At 39.6% G+C, this 16,607-nt stretch overlaps 1 long non-coding RNA gene across 2 annotated transcripts; it reads left to right on the top strand.

The window, feature by feature from the left end:
* Positions 1 to 5,363: 5,363 nt before the first annotated feature.
* LOC121806861 lies at positions 5,364 to 16,345 on the top strand. 2 transcript variants are annotated; one of them, XR_006051712.1, is made up of 4 exons: positions 5,364 to 5,889; positions 8,636 to 8,734; positions 9,098 to 9,214; positions 16,212 to 16,345. It is a non-coding gene; the product is annotated as an uncharacterized LOC121806861 (long non-coding RNA). The 2 variants fall into 2 exon arrangements; XR_006051711.1 differs by lacking the exon at positions 16,212 to 16,345 and adding an exon at positions 11,652 to 11,970.
* The last annotated feature ends 262 nt before the right edge of the window (positions 16,346 to 16,607 follow it).

Genomic DNA, 16,607 nt, shown 5'->3' with positions numbered 1-16,607 from the left:
TTTAGTTATGTAGAAAGATCTTCTTCGCCGGTTAAGAGTATATATATAATACACTTATACGTTTAAGAACTTCAACGTCGTTTCTTGTCATTTGTAATTAGTTCTTCACTAGTAGTCTCATTTGTATTTAAATTTTGTTTAAGAATTCAAGACCGCCATATGTTTTCAATTTGTAATTGTTGTAACTTGTAACGTGTAATTTGTAAACATGCAATTTCAATAAAATTGCAACTTTAGACGTATTTTTTTCAATTTTATTTACTCACATTGCATACAAAAGCAAACTTGAAAAGTGTAATGTAATTTGATTAAAATTGAAAAGTTGAAAAATGCAAAAAAAAAAAAAAAAAATCGTCAACCCGCCGGTTCGGGCCCGGAACCGGCGGTTTTGAACCGGCGCGTAACCCGCCGGTTTTTTGAACCTGAACCGGAACCGCCGGGAGCTAGGCGGGCCGGTTCAGGTTCGCGGATTTTCCGACCCTTGACCCGCCGGTTCGGGCCCGGAACCGGCGGGTTCCGACCCTTGTGCAAGCCTAGATATGGGTCTAGCCGATGTGAATTTTGGAATGAAAAATTCTAATTCAAATGAATCATCTTGACACAATCTCATTATGTTGAGAAAGTACTAAAGAGATTAAATGTCTATGATGGCATGTCGGCTGAGACACCTATAGAGCTCAATGTTCACTTGAGCAAGAACAAGGGCGAGCCTGTTGCACAAGAAGATTATGCACAGGTCATTGGGTGCATTATGTATTTGACTAATTGCACTAGACTTGACATTGTTTGCGTAGTGAACAAGTTGAGTCGTTATACGAGCAATTCAAGCAAGAAGCATTGGAAAGCTCTTGTAAGAGTTTTGAGGTACTTAAAATATACTCAAAATCATGGGCTATAATTCTCGATACACCCCCGGTACTTGAAGGGTACTGTGATGCGAACTGGATATCCGATAACAAAGACTCAGTTTGAACAAGTGGATATGACTTTACTATTGGGGGTACTGTCCCGTAGAAATCCACAAAACAGACATGTATAGCTCGATCAACCATGGAATCGGAATTCATAGCTTTAGATAAAGCTAGTGAGGAAGCCGAGTGGCTTAAGAAATTCCTTGATGATATTCTATGGTGGTCTAAGCCGGTGCCTGCAGTGTTGATTCATTGTGATAGCTAAGCTGCTATAGGAAGGGCAAATAATGGCTTTTACAATGGTAAGTCTCGACATACTCGTCGACGACATAATACCATGAGACATTTGATCAAAACAGAGGTAATTACATTTGACTATGTGAAGTCATTGGGTAATCTAGCGGATCCGCTAACCATATGGTTAAATCGTGATCAAATGAATAAATTGTTAGATGGAATGAGTTTAAAATTCACAAACTAAAGAATTGTCATAGTGGTAATCCAACCATGATGACTAGAGATCCCAAGAACTTGGTTCAATGGAAAAACTAAGCTATGAGAGTTCGTGTGAAACACTCATCTATATCTATTCCCTAGAGAACAATAGAGTGTTGAAAAACTTGCCTAGTGGTGAGGTTAAGTCTATGACTTTTAATGATCCCTAAAGGATCTCGTTGAGATGAAGTTCTCAAGTAGACCAAGTATGGCAAGATAATTAATGAGGAATCACATATGTAAGTGTGAAGTGGGGCCGCTTCAAACAATACACTTATAAATCCAAAGTGGTGTCCAAGGCCGCTTCAAACAATACACTTATGAATCCAAAGTGGTGTCCAAGGCCGCTTCAAACAATACACTTATGAATAAGTGGTGTCTAAGGCCGCTTCAAACAATACACTTTCATCTACAAATGCCCCCATTTCACTACAAAAAATCCCACTACACCAAATAACTCTCTCAGTCTCAATTTTTAGGATTTTAATTATGTAATTTTTATTTTCTAAGATTTTAATTATCTCAATTTTTAGGATTTTAATTATATAATTTTTTATTTTCTAAGATTTTAATTATGTACTTTCCTCCGTCCCCTCAACCTGATCAAGCCGTTGGCCTCCCACCGCATACCGATCCAGGTCCAGGTTTCTTCTTCTTTCTTCTCTTATTTGGTTTCGTTGTCTCTCTTTTATTAAACCAAACAGTACAAAAAACAGGTTTGCTGACATTTCTGATAAATAATGGAGTCGAGGGTCTACAAATTGAGCATGATGGCAAATGGTTCAACGTCCAATCTCCTCCTAATTCCATTTTGGTTAATGTAGATGACCACCTTGAGGTAAATCATTATAACCATTTAATTAAGAAGATTCGAATAATTGACTTAATGATTTTTTTGTTGTAATTTTCTCAATTATTTTTAAATGAATACTTCCATGACTTTTCTAAGAAATAGAAAACTTGTTATGGTAAAATTGAGAATTGAATATATATGTACTTTTTGCATGTATATATATTTACAAATGGAATGTTTAAGTCTCTAAAGCATAGAGCTGTGGTGAATAAAGAGAAAGAGAGAGAGAGAATTTCAATCACTGTACCGAATGGCCCGGCATGGGACGCTATTGTTGGGCCGGCCGGCTGCGCCACTGGTCGAAAAGGATGGCTCTGCAATCTACCATTCTATGGATACACTACATGGAATCGCAACTCACCAAAGCCAGTTTCGATGGTAAATCCTTTTTTGAGCAATAAGTCATAATCCAAGACAACTAGATCTTGGCTAATTCATGTGACATTGAATAGTAAAAATTACCTATATCGATTTATAAACTCGTGTTGTTTGCATCGGAGTATTTGAAGGGAGATTGAAATTGTATGTAATCCATCTCATTGTCTTGAAACGTTGTGTTTGTGTTGTTACTTTTAAACTATTTTCTCTTTTTGGGTTGCACGTATTTACGTAATCCATCTCTATTTCATATTATTCTAAATTTATAAATATTTTCTTATTTTGACGGATCATATCATGGTCAATGGTCAAGTAGCTTTCCCAATATCAAAGCTTACAATTCAAGAGATTCGGAATTTGTAGGCTAGCTATTCCATGTTTATTAGGGATCCAAGCAACTCCACATGTCCTCGTTTGTTATATTTGCTTTCCATTTTATAAATCATTTATTAATATTATGAAAGTCTCCATTGGCGTGCTATACTACGCGTTATATCAATTAAAATACCCTATTGGCGTGCTACGCACTACTCACTAGCATATGAATTTAATATATTTAATTTATCTAGTGTTCATTTTATTAACGGTTTGCAATTTTGCATTGTGAAGTTGCACCTGAAAAATAATCAATATTTTTTATGCAATTAACAACAAAGATATAGTAATGGTATTATAAGTTTGTATTTGATGATAAAGCTTAACTTATTGATCAAACGCTTCATTTTTAATCAATTGTACCTACAAATTACTCCATATAATACCATCAGAAATGTATAACTCAATAACATGAAGTTATTAATCATTTATTTATACGAAAGTGTATTTGTGTTTATAAACAGTAGAGTAGTTTGGACTTTAAAAGGGAGTGAATTGATTCATTGTGTCTTGGGCCAGCCCCAAACAAATAAGCACAATGGTTTATAATTAAAATACAAGTACTGGCAGGAGCCCAATCAAATGCTTTGTTCTGGCTCAATTTTAATTCCTTCGAGCCCAATGGAATTAATTCTTGAAGATCAAATATTCATTCTGGCACGATTTCCTCTTCTTTTTCTTCAAGTTTTCTCCAAACTAGTTTTACCACCCGTGCTATGCACGGGCCATAAAACTTGTAATAAATTCTACGATAAATGAACTTAAAAAAAGTAGATGATAAATATTGTATGATTATGCTTGCAGACAGAGAATTCGTTGTTTGTAAAAAAACACATTGTAAATATCAAGACAAATACATAAGTGTCTATTTCCAATGAACAAATAATTGTTATGAATTTACAACGCAGATATGAGGGGAATAAATAAAATATAATACAGAATAAAGATGAGAAAATGATACATATATACAATTGTAAAATAAGTTCATTAAAAAAATGCAATGTTCATAAATAGGAGCTTACGCAAACATAAAAAATCCAATAGTTCATAAGTTTTGAAAAACTTCTTTATAAACAATGTTAACAGTAGAATCACCATTGTCTTCACCTTGTTCATCTTTACACACCAAAATCTTCAAACCCTGAAGTAGAAGATAAGAAGGATGCAGTTCACTAATGCGTTGTAACTGCCCTGACTTCTCTACAACAACAATATCTCTGTCACCCAAAGCTTCATCAAAATCCCCAACGACAAGCACAGCAACCTCAGAAACAGAAGGTAGGTTATAAGTTCTTCCATCCCTACCTGTCTTACCAAGCAACCTCAAACTTACATTGGGTCGATTTTCATGTCCAATCGTTTCTTTGGCCATACGAAAAGACTTTACTAACGCATTTTCTTCATCCAACATATGTTGCAAATCACTAATAATCTCTAAATGAAGATTATTCACTGCATCCCTTTGCCTGTTAAATCAAAATTACTATATTTATTTTTTAACACAAAATAATAATAATTTAATGTGTTACAAAATGAAAACAATTTACCTCACAGACGTTATTCTATACTTGATCTCATTGTCCGTATCATAAACATGTAACTGGGCAACCTTTGGTTCGCAACCATCTAATGGTAGTAAACTTCCAATTAAGTGGTAATTTTGCCCGTGTAAACGAAATACAGGGGGACCACCACCGGTGTTCACATTATTATCAACTTTACCTCCCATGGAGGTAAAACCAAACATCGAATTATATGAACGAATATTTTTCAAATAGTGACTACTTTTGGCGTCATTAGAGAACATTAATTGGTGCAAAACATCGGGCGGAGAAGTCAATTTTGGAATCTTAATATTTTCATTCATACAACAACCCGAATATCTTGGATTAGTGGCCTTATTTGGTTTGCCAAGATGTTCCTCATATCAAAATAATGCCCCACAATGTGAACACATATATGAAGGATCATCAATATCCCAAAATTCAATAAAAACAAAATGTTAGTAAAGCATAAATAACAAACTGGTACAATTTTAAATATACAATCAATCAAATAAGAAATAACAAAAGTAACCAAGCTACGATTAAAAAATACCTCTAGTATCATGTTTTTATTAATCTCTTTAATACTTCACAACATACTATAACTTTATTTTATTATTTTTTGTATAGTATTGTTATTACTTTTTTAACTTGAAATAAATATAAAACTTAAAATAATACAACAAACTATACTAATTAATAATTATCATAAAATATTTGATCAATGCGAACGTATATGCAATTCAATGGTCAAATACCATCAACTAAAAAAATTAGAATTATTCTTTTTTAAATCTGTGAATTTACTCATCATCAGGGATTTCAATAATTAAAATTTAATCAAATTAGGAGATTCAAAAAATATAATTGGGCAATTAATTAACCTCAAATTAACTTGGCAGGGCCTAAAAAGAGAAATCAGCCCAACTCTTTAATCGCAGCCCAATTTTATTCCCTAACCCTGCAGAAAAGCCTCCATCTTCCTCCCTTCTCTCTTTCTCTGCTTACACACCAGCCCACAGAATTCTCTCTCTCTCCTCCTCAATTTTGTTATGTGCGCCGCTCCTCTGCACTCACCTCTATCGCTAACCGACCATAGCCCAAACACCTTCCTTCCTCTACAAAAAAGAAAAGAACTCATGTTCATATCCAATCTCCCAACTTCAAAATTCCTGAAATAAAAGGTTAGATACACTCTAAAAGTAGCAAAAGTGATCAAATTGGACGTTAATTAGAGATTGTAATTAGACGTTTCCTCTTCGAACAGCCTCAGCCTTTCATTTCATATGGTTGTGCTTCGCTGTTGCCCTCTCCGTCAGCCTTGGATGTCATGGTAAGTTTGGGTTGTGTTTTTCATCTTATTCTGATGAAAAAAATTTATTTAATTTTCTTTTCAATAATTTCCTCAATTTCACTCCGCCTCTTCTCTCTCCCCTCTCTGCTGCCGCCCTCACCGCATCCTCTTCTCTCCCCGTTACCACCTCTCCGACGCCTCATCTATCGCGCGGCCACGCTCACGGTCGTGCTGTCTCGCTGCCCCACCGTCCTCCATCTTCGTTTTTTCTTTCACCCACCTTGTATTGATTGTGTTGAGTTTCTGATTTTTCTTTAGTATTTATAGGGTTTTGAAATTTATTCGGAAAGCCTCATCTGCTTCAACACAACTTTTAAGAAGTAGGAGTATTAGGCCATCCACAACGCTGTTCCTATACCGTTCCTAAACCGTTCCTTAAACCACTATTTGAGGGCCCCACTGTACTTTTTTACTCCATTCCTTAACTAAGGAACGGAACCTGCAACCCTCGTTCCTTAACCGTTCCTTAACCGTTCCTTAAATTACTATTCATTCAATTTCATTTTTTTTTAATTTCAACTCAATTCAATTAAAAAAACAAACACATTTTATTAAAAAACACACAACATTAAAACAAAGTTACAACTTAAACTTAAAAAAATAAAAAGCACACAATTAAAATCATAAAAAAATAAAAGTACACAATTTTAATAATTTCATCCGCCAAAGTTTGCCCAAATGTGCTCAATTAGATCATGTTGGAGTTGGGAGTGGGCGCTAGAGTCGCGTGTCCTTGCACGAATAGATAACCGTTCTTGTATAGACGGATGCGCTCCACTTCGAGGCGGACTACTTGCGGTTGAGCTTCCGGGGGATTCGGGGTCGAACCAATTTCCCGCCTCGGATCCTTCGTCTTGGACAATCATGTTGTGCAAGATTATGCACGTATACATGATGTCGACCATGTTCTCCATGAACCACGTACGAGCCGGGGCTTTGATGATGTTGAAGCGCGCTTGGAGAACCCCGAACGCCCTCTCCACATCCTTGCGAGCAGCCTCCTGCTTCTGCGCAAAAAGAGCCTGCTTTGGGTTCGCAGACCCACTGCACGTCTTCACGAAGGTAGGCCACTTCGGGTAGATGCCATCGGCGAGATAGTACCCCATTTTATAAAGCCGATTGTTGGCGACGAAGTTGATGGCCGGCGCTTTACCATCCAAAACTTCGGTCAAGAGGTCGGACTGGTTGAGCACGTTTACGTCGTTGTTCGACCCGGGGACCCCGAAGTACGCGTGCCAGATCCAAAGGCGGTAGTCGGCAACAGCCTCGAGTATAACGGTTGGGTGGGTACCTTTGTGGCCGCTCGTGTAGGACCCCTTCCACGCCACCGGGCAATTCTTCCATTGCCAGTGCATGCAATCGACGCTGCCGAGCATCCCTGGGAATCCGTGCACTGTTTCGTGAAGGTCGAGAAGGAACTGACAATCGGCCGTGCTTGGCCTCCGGAGAAATTCGTCGGTGAAGGCTGCCCGGACGCCTTTGCAGAATTTGAGCAAGCACATTCGCCCAGTGCTATCTCCGATGTGGAGGTATTCGTCGAACATGTCGGCCGTTTGTCCAGTCGCAAGCTGGCGGATTGCTGCAGTACATTTCTGCAGCGTCGTGTGGCTGGGACGTCCGACCGCGTCGAACCCTTCCTGGAAGAACTCTTCCCGGGCTGCCAAAGTATTCGCGATGTGGAGAAATAACGGTTTCCCCATGCGGAAACGGCGACGGAAGTACGTATCTCCCCCAAACCGGGTTATCGCAGAAGTAGTCGCGTACTAACCTTGCGGCGGCTTCCTCCCGGTTACGATGGATGTACGTACGGGAGCGACGTTGGGGCGGAGCGGCTTCTTCCGCCTCCCGTCGTCGATCTTCTTCAAGTGATTGTTCCAATATTTGACGCATTTGTTCATAAGGATCCATTAGTTTGATTAAATTTGGGAGAAGGAAAATAGAGTTGATTTGAGATGAAAATTGTGGTGGAAATAGAGAGAAATAGATGTGTGTTTGTGATTGAAATGAGTATGAAATAGGAGTATTTATAGAGTAAATAAATAAATAATAAAAAAAAAAACAAACGGCTATAAAATTAACGGTCTCATTACCGTTAATAAAAAAAAATTTTATTTTTTTTTTATTAAATTCGAAATTTTTTTTTTAAAAAAAATGAATTATTGCGTCATCGGGACGAAGCCCACTCGCGGGGCAGCGAGTGGGCTTCACGCATCGAATGGGAGTCCGCCACGTCGCCTCGGCGCGTGGCGGAACGTTTCGTTCCGCGTTCCGGAGGAACGAAACGCGGCACGGCATGGGAACGGTGGCGGCACGGAATGGCGACGGAACGCACGCTGCAACGCGTGCCGCCGCGAAACCGTTCTTCCGGAACGGCATAGGAACGGCGACGGCACCGCGTTGCGGATGCTCTTACTGATTTCATTAGATCTAGACTTTTTCTCTCTCTTTTTTGATTTGTTCGCTTGAAATGGTATGCCTGCTCTCATTATTGATTATAATTTAAAATTAAATTATAATTAAATCATTTTAATTGTTGCAAGTTTTTGCCTAATATTTCATTTTTTTCTGATTAGATTGTCTTGTACACTTCCTACTTTTTGGACCGGCTATAGTTCATTTTAATTTCCCTTCTTGAGCCATTTATTTTTTCGAATACTGCACATTCCAGTTTTTTCGAATACTGCACATTGCAGAATACTCAATATAGATCTAGCTATATTTGCAGGCCTAAGGTATAGCGCATGGGCAGCGTTCTAAAGATTGCACTACAGCTGGATGACTAACATACTCCATTTTTATCACTTTCCCGCCAAAATGCTGCCAGGTGCCAGACCAAAAAACTCTCACTTTAGATATTGATAGATTTCCTATCTTCATTTTCAAACCAAAGTTGGAGAGAAAAATATAAACCTAGCTCTATAAGTACATGGATCCTTTTCATTCTCTGCACGCCCAAATTATTTCACACACTCAACTCAATTCCCAAGAGTTTTCAAGAAGAAGCATAATCTAATTTTCACCCCAATTTTCAGTTGCAGCAAATGTATATTTTCAAGTCCCAAATCCCTTTTGCATTCATCATATTGCAGTAATACGTAATTATCGAACAACTCAAATTAAAGAATCGAACATAAGAAAACGAAAATCAAATTAAAAACTTAATTTTCACTCCAATTTTCAATTGCAGCGGCTGCCCTCGGCGGACAGCAGCAGGTAGCGGTGGCTGGGCGGCGAGGCAACGACCAGCAACGGCTGCTCGGGGTAGCGAGCTACAGTCGAATCGGGCAAAGTATAATAATTGCGGGTAATTATTTAATTAATTCATGAAGTAATTACTCAATTCATCCCATGAAATTTATCATTTATTTCTACTTTATTCCGATCGGGTAAAAATTTGTCACTTTCACTATTATTATTTTTGCTAGTGACCTCACCTTTCATTAGCTCATTCTTACTCATATTTCATTATAAAACCAATTTATAAAAATAAGACGCATATATCACTAACGTTTTCAACATACTTTCTATTATATTTATTAACCATGTGCCAGTTCAAATGATGAAATATTAGGAACAGAAGGAGTAAATAATTGTGAAATTATTCTTTTTTCAGAATAATTAAGTTTATGATTTAATTAAAGAGATGAATAACACATTTAATTAAACTCTGGTTTAATTAATTTGTGAACTTAGTTCTGTTAGAATAAGGAAAGATTTAGGAGAATAAATTAAGGATCAATTCCCAACATTAAGGGATTGATCAAATCATGTATAGACTAAGGATGATTTAGTTACCATGTTGAGGTGATTGTACTCCTATTTAACATGGACGATTGGAATGAAAATAATATCAAGCCTTACACTAAATATTCCTTCTTCTCAGCCGTTTAACATGGCATCAGAGCCAACAACAATTCTGGGAGCTCAGAATCAATCTCATCATCGCTCTTAACCCTTCCCAACCTCTTGGCCAAGAACCTGTAAAAAGGTAGAAATGTCAGAAACCGAAAAAGAGATCACCGGCGGCCCGAACACATCCGAAGCGGATGAGTTTGCACGCCTCTTTCAAACTTCATGCGTAAAAGCCTTATGCAAAGCCAACCACTAGAAAATCACGAAACCAAACCAGAAAGACACATATACAAAACCGATTCTCAACCCTTGACAGTAGGGTTCAAACTCAACGGAGAGAACTATCCGGTGTGGTCCGTTCTGATGCATAACGCGATCAGTGGAAGGGGGATGGTATCTCACATCACAGGAGTCCCGACCCCGCTGCTAAGAACCGATCCAACGTTTACACAGTGGCAGGAAGCCGACCATTGTGTATTCACGTGGCTAGTTCAAAACATCGAGACCAAGCTGGTTAGCCGTGTTGTTCAACAACCAACGACGAAACATATATGGGACAGCCTAGCTGTAACATACAAAAGCGACGGAGATTATCTACAAACATACGATCTCCACCGTAGGGCGAGCACCCTAAGACAGGCGAACACCACGCTGGAAGAGGTGTGGAACGACCTCAATGAAATATGGATTGCAATTGACCAGAAACGGCCCAATCGGATGAAATACCCAGAAGATATCGAGATCTACAACGAAGAAACATCACAAGATCTATTATATCAATTTCTTACTGCATTGGATGGTAAATATGAGTTGGTAAAGAGAGAGGTGTTGAAGATGGAACCACTTCCCTCAGCCGAGCAGGCATACAACATCCCTCCGCTCCACGTCGGAAAATCCTTCGCCCCACCGACGGAAAATCCCCAGGAGACGGAATTGGAGCAGGGCTGTTCACGGCGAGAAGGCCGAATCATCCCTCCGCTCCACGTCGCGGCGGCAGTAGCGGAAACGGGGGGTGGAACCATCGGACCTCCGATGAACGGAGAATGGATGAAGATCGGTCAAAATTAGTGTGTACAAACTGTGAAAAACGCAAACACACCAAAGAACAATGCTTCGAATTGGTGGGATATCCTGACTGGTGAGAGTCGAAGCATAAACCGGCGGCTACTCGGCCACCATGGAGCAAAGGCCACGCCGCCGTAGCTTTTGGAGCAGATGGAGAAACAGCGAGCCTCGCCGCCACCGAGGGCAACCGCGACGCGGCCGCTCACACCCGGGGCAACGATCAGCTAACTGGCGCACCACCGAGAGCAGCCGGAAGTGCTCAATTCGCCGCTGGAGGAACACATGGAGACGAGTCGAGTGAGGCGGCAGGAGGTAAAGGGGTATTAGGGTTAGGTTTACAACCTAACCCTCAACTTCTCTATCATTTACAAAATATACCCCATCCCAATAATTTATTCATTTCTGTCCCTAGTAATTCCTGAAATTCTAAAGTAACCCCCAGGTTTTTTGAAAACTGCAAATCAGCCCCAATTGAATCTAAAAATAGTTTTAAAGTCCTAGAAAATGTTGGGATAGCATGCTCAATGTCTGCAGGATCTAGGAAAATCAATTGGTGGATTTTTTATTGTGGGGCTACAGACACAATGACTTATGATGAGTCGGATATTACTGAGATTCATACACCTCACTTATCTCATATTCAAACTGCTAGTGGGGAGTTTACGGTTGTAAAAGGGGCTGGGACTGTGAAGATTTCTCCAACCCTAGAATTGTCTAATTGTGTGCATGTTCCGTCACTATCCCATAAATTATTGTCAATCAGTCATGTGCCCCGGGGATTAAATTGTACATTACTAATGCAACCGAATTTCTGTCTACTGCAGGATATCAGGACCGGAGAGATTATTGGGCGTGACACTGAAAGTAACGGGCTGTACTACGTGGATGAGATAGCCCAAAAAGGAGCTGCCATGCTAACTCACGGGTCTGCGGATAGGGAAGCTTGGCTCTGGCACCGACGCTTAGGTCATCCTTCTCCGGGTTATTTAAAATTGTTTTTTCCCAATATTACTCCAAAATCGAACATGTATTGTGAAACTTGTGTTTTGGCTAAAAGCCATAGAAACTCCTATCCTTTGAGTAACTCGTGTACTAAATCCATATTTGATTTGATACATTCCGATGTTTAGGTGCCCGCACCAGTAGTTGGGGGACAAGGTTTTAAATATTTTCTTATCTTTGTTGATGATTGTACACGTATGACTTGGGTATACTTTATGAAGCATAAATCTGAGGTTTTCGAACACTTTGCCCATTTCTGTGACCTTGTCCAAACACAATACCAAAAACCCATAAAAGTCATTCGATCTGATAATGGGGGGAGTTTGTTAATTCCAAAATGAAACAGTTCATCCTAGAAAAAGGAATGATACACCAATCCACATGTGCCCACACTCCAGAACAAAATGGGGTAGCCGAAAGAAAAAATAGAATCCTACTCGAAATGACCCGGGCCATGCTCATAGAATCACAAGTTCCAAACACCTTCTGGCCTGAAGCCCTTGCCACTTCCGTCTATCTTCTAAATCGGCTACCCACCCATATCCTTAAATTCCAAACACCAACCGATACCCTAGCCCTACACACAACCATACCTCCGCATCTTTCCCTAGAACCTCGAGTCTTTGGATGCTCAGTCTTTGTCCATATACCAAAACATGAACGAACAAAGTTATCCCCTTGTGCCGTTAAATGTGTGTTTGTGGGGTACGGAGTGAACCAAAAGGGTTATAGATGCTTTGATCCTAAGTCAAATCGCATGTACACAACCATGAATTGTGATTTCCTTGAATCTGAATACTTCTATACCCATCTTAGCGGTCAGGAGGAGAGCGATAGTAGGCAAAATATTAGTGACCCACTAAGCTGGGTGTCAGTGCCAAGTGTACCAGAAGCGGACCTACCAGAGGAAGCAGTACGCAACTCCGCTGGGTAAGTCTCTGATGTGGTACAGACTGAAGCGGCAGGTGACACAAGTCCTAATATTGACTCTCCGCTTCTGATATCGGATGTAAGTACTCTTGCTCCTGTCAATGAGATTAGTGAATCTGATACTGTGAATGAGACTCAGGGGGAGATTAGTGATCAACTTGAAGCAGTTGAAACGGACGACATTGAAGGGATCGATCCCGATACTGTAAGATATATACTACCTCCACGGGTGAACAGAGGAGTACCTCCGAAGAGATACTCTCCAGAGAGAATCAACAGAAAGGCAAGATACTCTATTGCGAACTTGGCCAAAGGTCATCTAACTGAAATGGCTCAGGCCTTTGAGGAAGCACTATACGATGAGGAAGAGATCCCACAGTCAGCAGATGGAGGCAATGAAAAACAAAAATTGGATGGAGGCCATGAAAAAGGAGATCGATGCCTTGATGCGGAATCACACTTGGGACATGTGTGTACTACCCGAAGGAAAAAGCCAGTTGGGTGCAGATGGGTGTTTACCATTAAGCGGAGACCGGATGGAAGTATTGAGCGGTATAAAGCTCGGTTGGTGGCTAAAGGGTACACTCAGACTTACGGAATAGACTACTCGGAGACCTTTTCTCCAGTGGCCAAGATGGATACGATCCGAGTACTACTCTCCATTGCTGTCAATCGAGATTGGCCACTATACCAGTTCGATGTCACAAATGCTTTTCTTCATGGCGAGTTGAAGAAAGAAATATACATGGAGGCACCACCAGGTTTCTCAGACGAATTCAAGACAGGTGAATGATGCAGACTAAGAAAGACTCTGTATGGACTAAAGCAATCACCGAGGGTTTGGTTCGGGAGGTTTGCAGACGCGATGAAAAGCTATGGATATAGACAAAGCAACTCAGATCATACACTCTTCCTAAAAAGACAAGAGGGAAAGACTACCTGCTTAATTGTGTACGTAGATGACATGATTATTACAGGTGATGATGCGGAGGAAATTGTAAGTTTGAAGGAAAAGCTTTTCAAAGAATTCGAAATGAAGGATTTAGGTGACCTCAAGTACTTCTTGGGAATTGAAGTTCTTCGCTCACCACGAGGGATATTCTTGAGGCAGAAAAAATACATCTTGGACATCCTAGCAGAAACCGGCCTACTAGAGTGTAAACCAGCCGAGACCCCGATTGTTCAAAATCATGGCTTGAAGATACGAGATGGAACTGAGGCGGCAGATCGAGGGCAATATCAGCGATTAGTTGGGAGACTCATCTATTTATCTCATACTAGACCTGATATTGCTTATGCCGTAGGAGTGGTAAGTCAATTCATGCATCAACCCCAGGCCGAACATCTAGAAGCTGCGCTGAGGATAGTTCGATATTTGAAGGGAACTGTTGGACATGGAATAATATTCAAGAAAAATGGAGGCTTAGAAATCCATGGGTATACTGATGCAGATTGGGCAGGTAATCCAGTGGATAGGAGGTCGACCTCGGGCTACTTCACGTTTGTTGGAGGAAACTTGGTAACATGGAAAAGTAAGAAGCAGAAGGTGGTAGCTCTATCTAGTGCAGAGGCAGAATTCAGAGGAATCAAGAGTGGTCTGACTGAAATCGTGTGGCTGAGAAAACTGATGACAAAGATTGACTCTGTTCCAAGCAAGAGTCAGCTGTACTGCGATAACAAAGCTGCCATAAGCATTTCAGGGAATCCAGTGCAGCATGACCGAACGAAGCACGTCGAAGTGGATAGACATTTCATCAAAGAAAAGATTGAAGAAGGAATTGTCGAATTTCCATTTGTGCGTTCTGAAGATCAATTGGCAGATATACTAACCAAGGCGGTTAGCTCAAGGAGTCTTGAAGAGGTACTTGATAAATTGAGTATCGGAGATCCCACTACTCAATTTGAGGGGGAGTGTTAGAATAAGGAAAGATTTAGGAGAATAAATTAAGGATCAATTCATCACATTAAGGGATTGATCAAATCATGTATAGACTAAGGATGATTTAGTTACCATGTTGAGGTGATTGTACTCCTATTTAACATGGACGATTGGAATGAAAATAATATCAAGCCTTACACTAAATATTCCTTCTTCTCAGCCGTTTAACAAGTTCTACAATAATAACGTAGCGAAGTGAGTAAGTTTGGGAAGAAGAAAGCCTTCCCGGCATTTCCTGCAACGCCTCACGATGCCGCCAATAACCGAAAAATAAAGTAAAGATGCATGCACTTTAGCTAAATGTCATACTAGAGCAGTTGAGCTGATAAATAGTTCTATTTGAAACATATTACTCTCTCCGTCCCACAATAAGTGTTCAATTTTGTCATTTCAATCTGTCCCACTAAGAGTCTTATTTCACTTTTACCATAAATGGTAAATATGCCCAACATTCCATCAACTTATTTCAGTAACATTTTATTATAAAACTACACATATATATACGAGTGAGACTCATATTCCACTAACTTAATCAACCTACTTTTCTTTATATTTCCTAAAACTCGTATCATAACTAAATAGAACTCCTATTGCGGGACGAAGGGAGTATTCTGCACAAGCCAGTTGAGAATTCGAGTAAGAGAAACGAGTTAAGGAGATAGTAAATGAACGATGTGGGCTTTCTTTTAGTTAAAGAAATACACTTTATGATTTTGAGCACGTTTTTACGTGAAATAATTTCTACAAATGTTTGTCTTGTCTTGTCTTGTCTTGTCTTGTCATGTTTTGTTTTATGGACTATTTATTGGTTTTGCCCTGCCAAAGTATATATTGGAAAACGAATTCGGGTCTCAGTATGGACCGCAAACCCTCCTCGGGCACAAAGCACATATTGGAGACTATGAGTCGTCATTTGAGTTGGCTTGTTTATTGAACTCGTGGATTGTGGTCATATTTCTGGTTCACGAAATTATAAATTGGTTTAGATATGGTATGTGATTGGAACCGACTTTTACGAAATGGAAATGATTTAATGTCTTAGGCATTTAAAAGGAAAACATCGAGTCACTCGGCTTGACAAACTTGTTTTATCAAATGTTATTTTGACATGTGTTCAAATATATCAAAAACTCAGCCATGCACATGTTTAAAAAAAGTGAAGGTTGAGGCGATGATGATCGTGGTGGGTGTTGAGGCTGAGCCAATGGAGTCTATGGCATTTTAGTAACGAATGTGTTGTGTCTTCTTACCTAACATCATTCGTTCCCTCGAATGGCTTCCATCGATATATTGAATATGATATAGCGTCTTTTGTGTGAGATACAATGTTATGAGTTATGCTTCATTGTTGAATTCTTTCCTAACTCGAGTTGTTATTTCCCAAGCATTACTCTTATTACAAGTCTTTTTGCTATTGAGAAATGTCCAAGTGTATATCTTTGATTCTCATTCCTCTTTCTTTCCTGCCTCTTAACTTCCCCTAGTCGTGATCAATCTTTCTTTATATCTTTAGGAAATGTGGGCACGACAAACCTGGATTGATCATGTGATTAATTCACTTAACCTAGATGGTTCATCACGGTAGAGTTCGAGCTATAAATTTGGATATTTTGTATTTGGGTACAGGCAGTGTGGAACAAATAATTGTATTTTCATCCGCACTAATTAATAAATTGAAATTTAAATAATTGCAATGTCACGTATGAGTTGATAATTTATTAATCTCCATGTAGGTAGGACTACTTTAAAGCTAATACTTCCTCCGTTCCCAAAGAGTATGAACTTTGAGTTCGACACGAGTTTTAATGCATTATGTAGTGGAGAATATGTCTTACCTCATTAGAGAGAAGAGAGTTTCCAAAATTGAAAGTTCATACTCTTTGGGGACGGACGAAAAAAGAAATAGTGC

This window comes from Salvia splendens, chromosome 6 (genome assembly GCF_004379255.2).
Source record: "Salvia splendens isolate huo1 chromosome 6, SspV2, whole genome shotgun sequence".
NCBI lineage: Eukaryota > Viridiplantae > Streptophyta > Magnoliopsida > Lamiales > Lamiaceae > Salvia > Salvia splendens.
The sequence above is the reverse complement of the archived record's forward strand: the minus strand, read 5'-3'. Positions and strand labels throughout refer to the sequence as shown.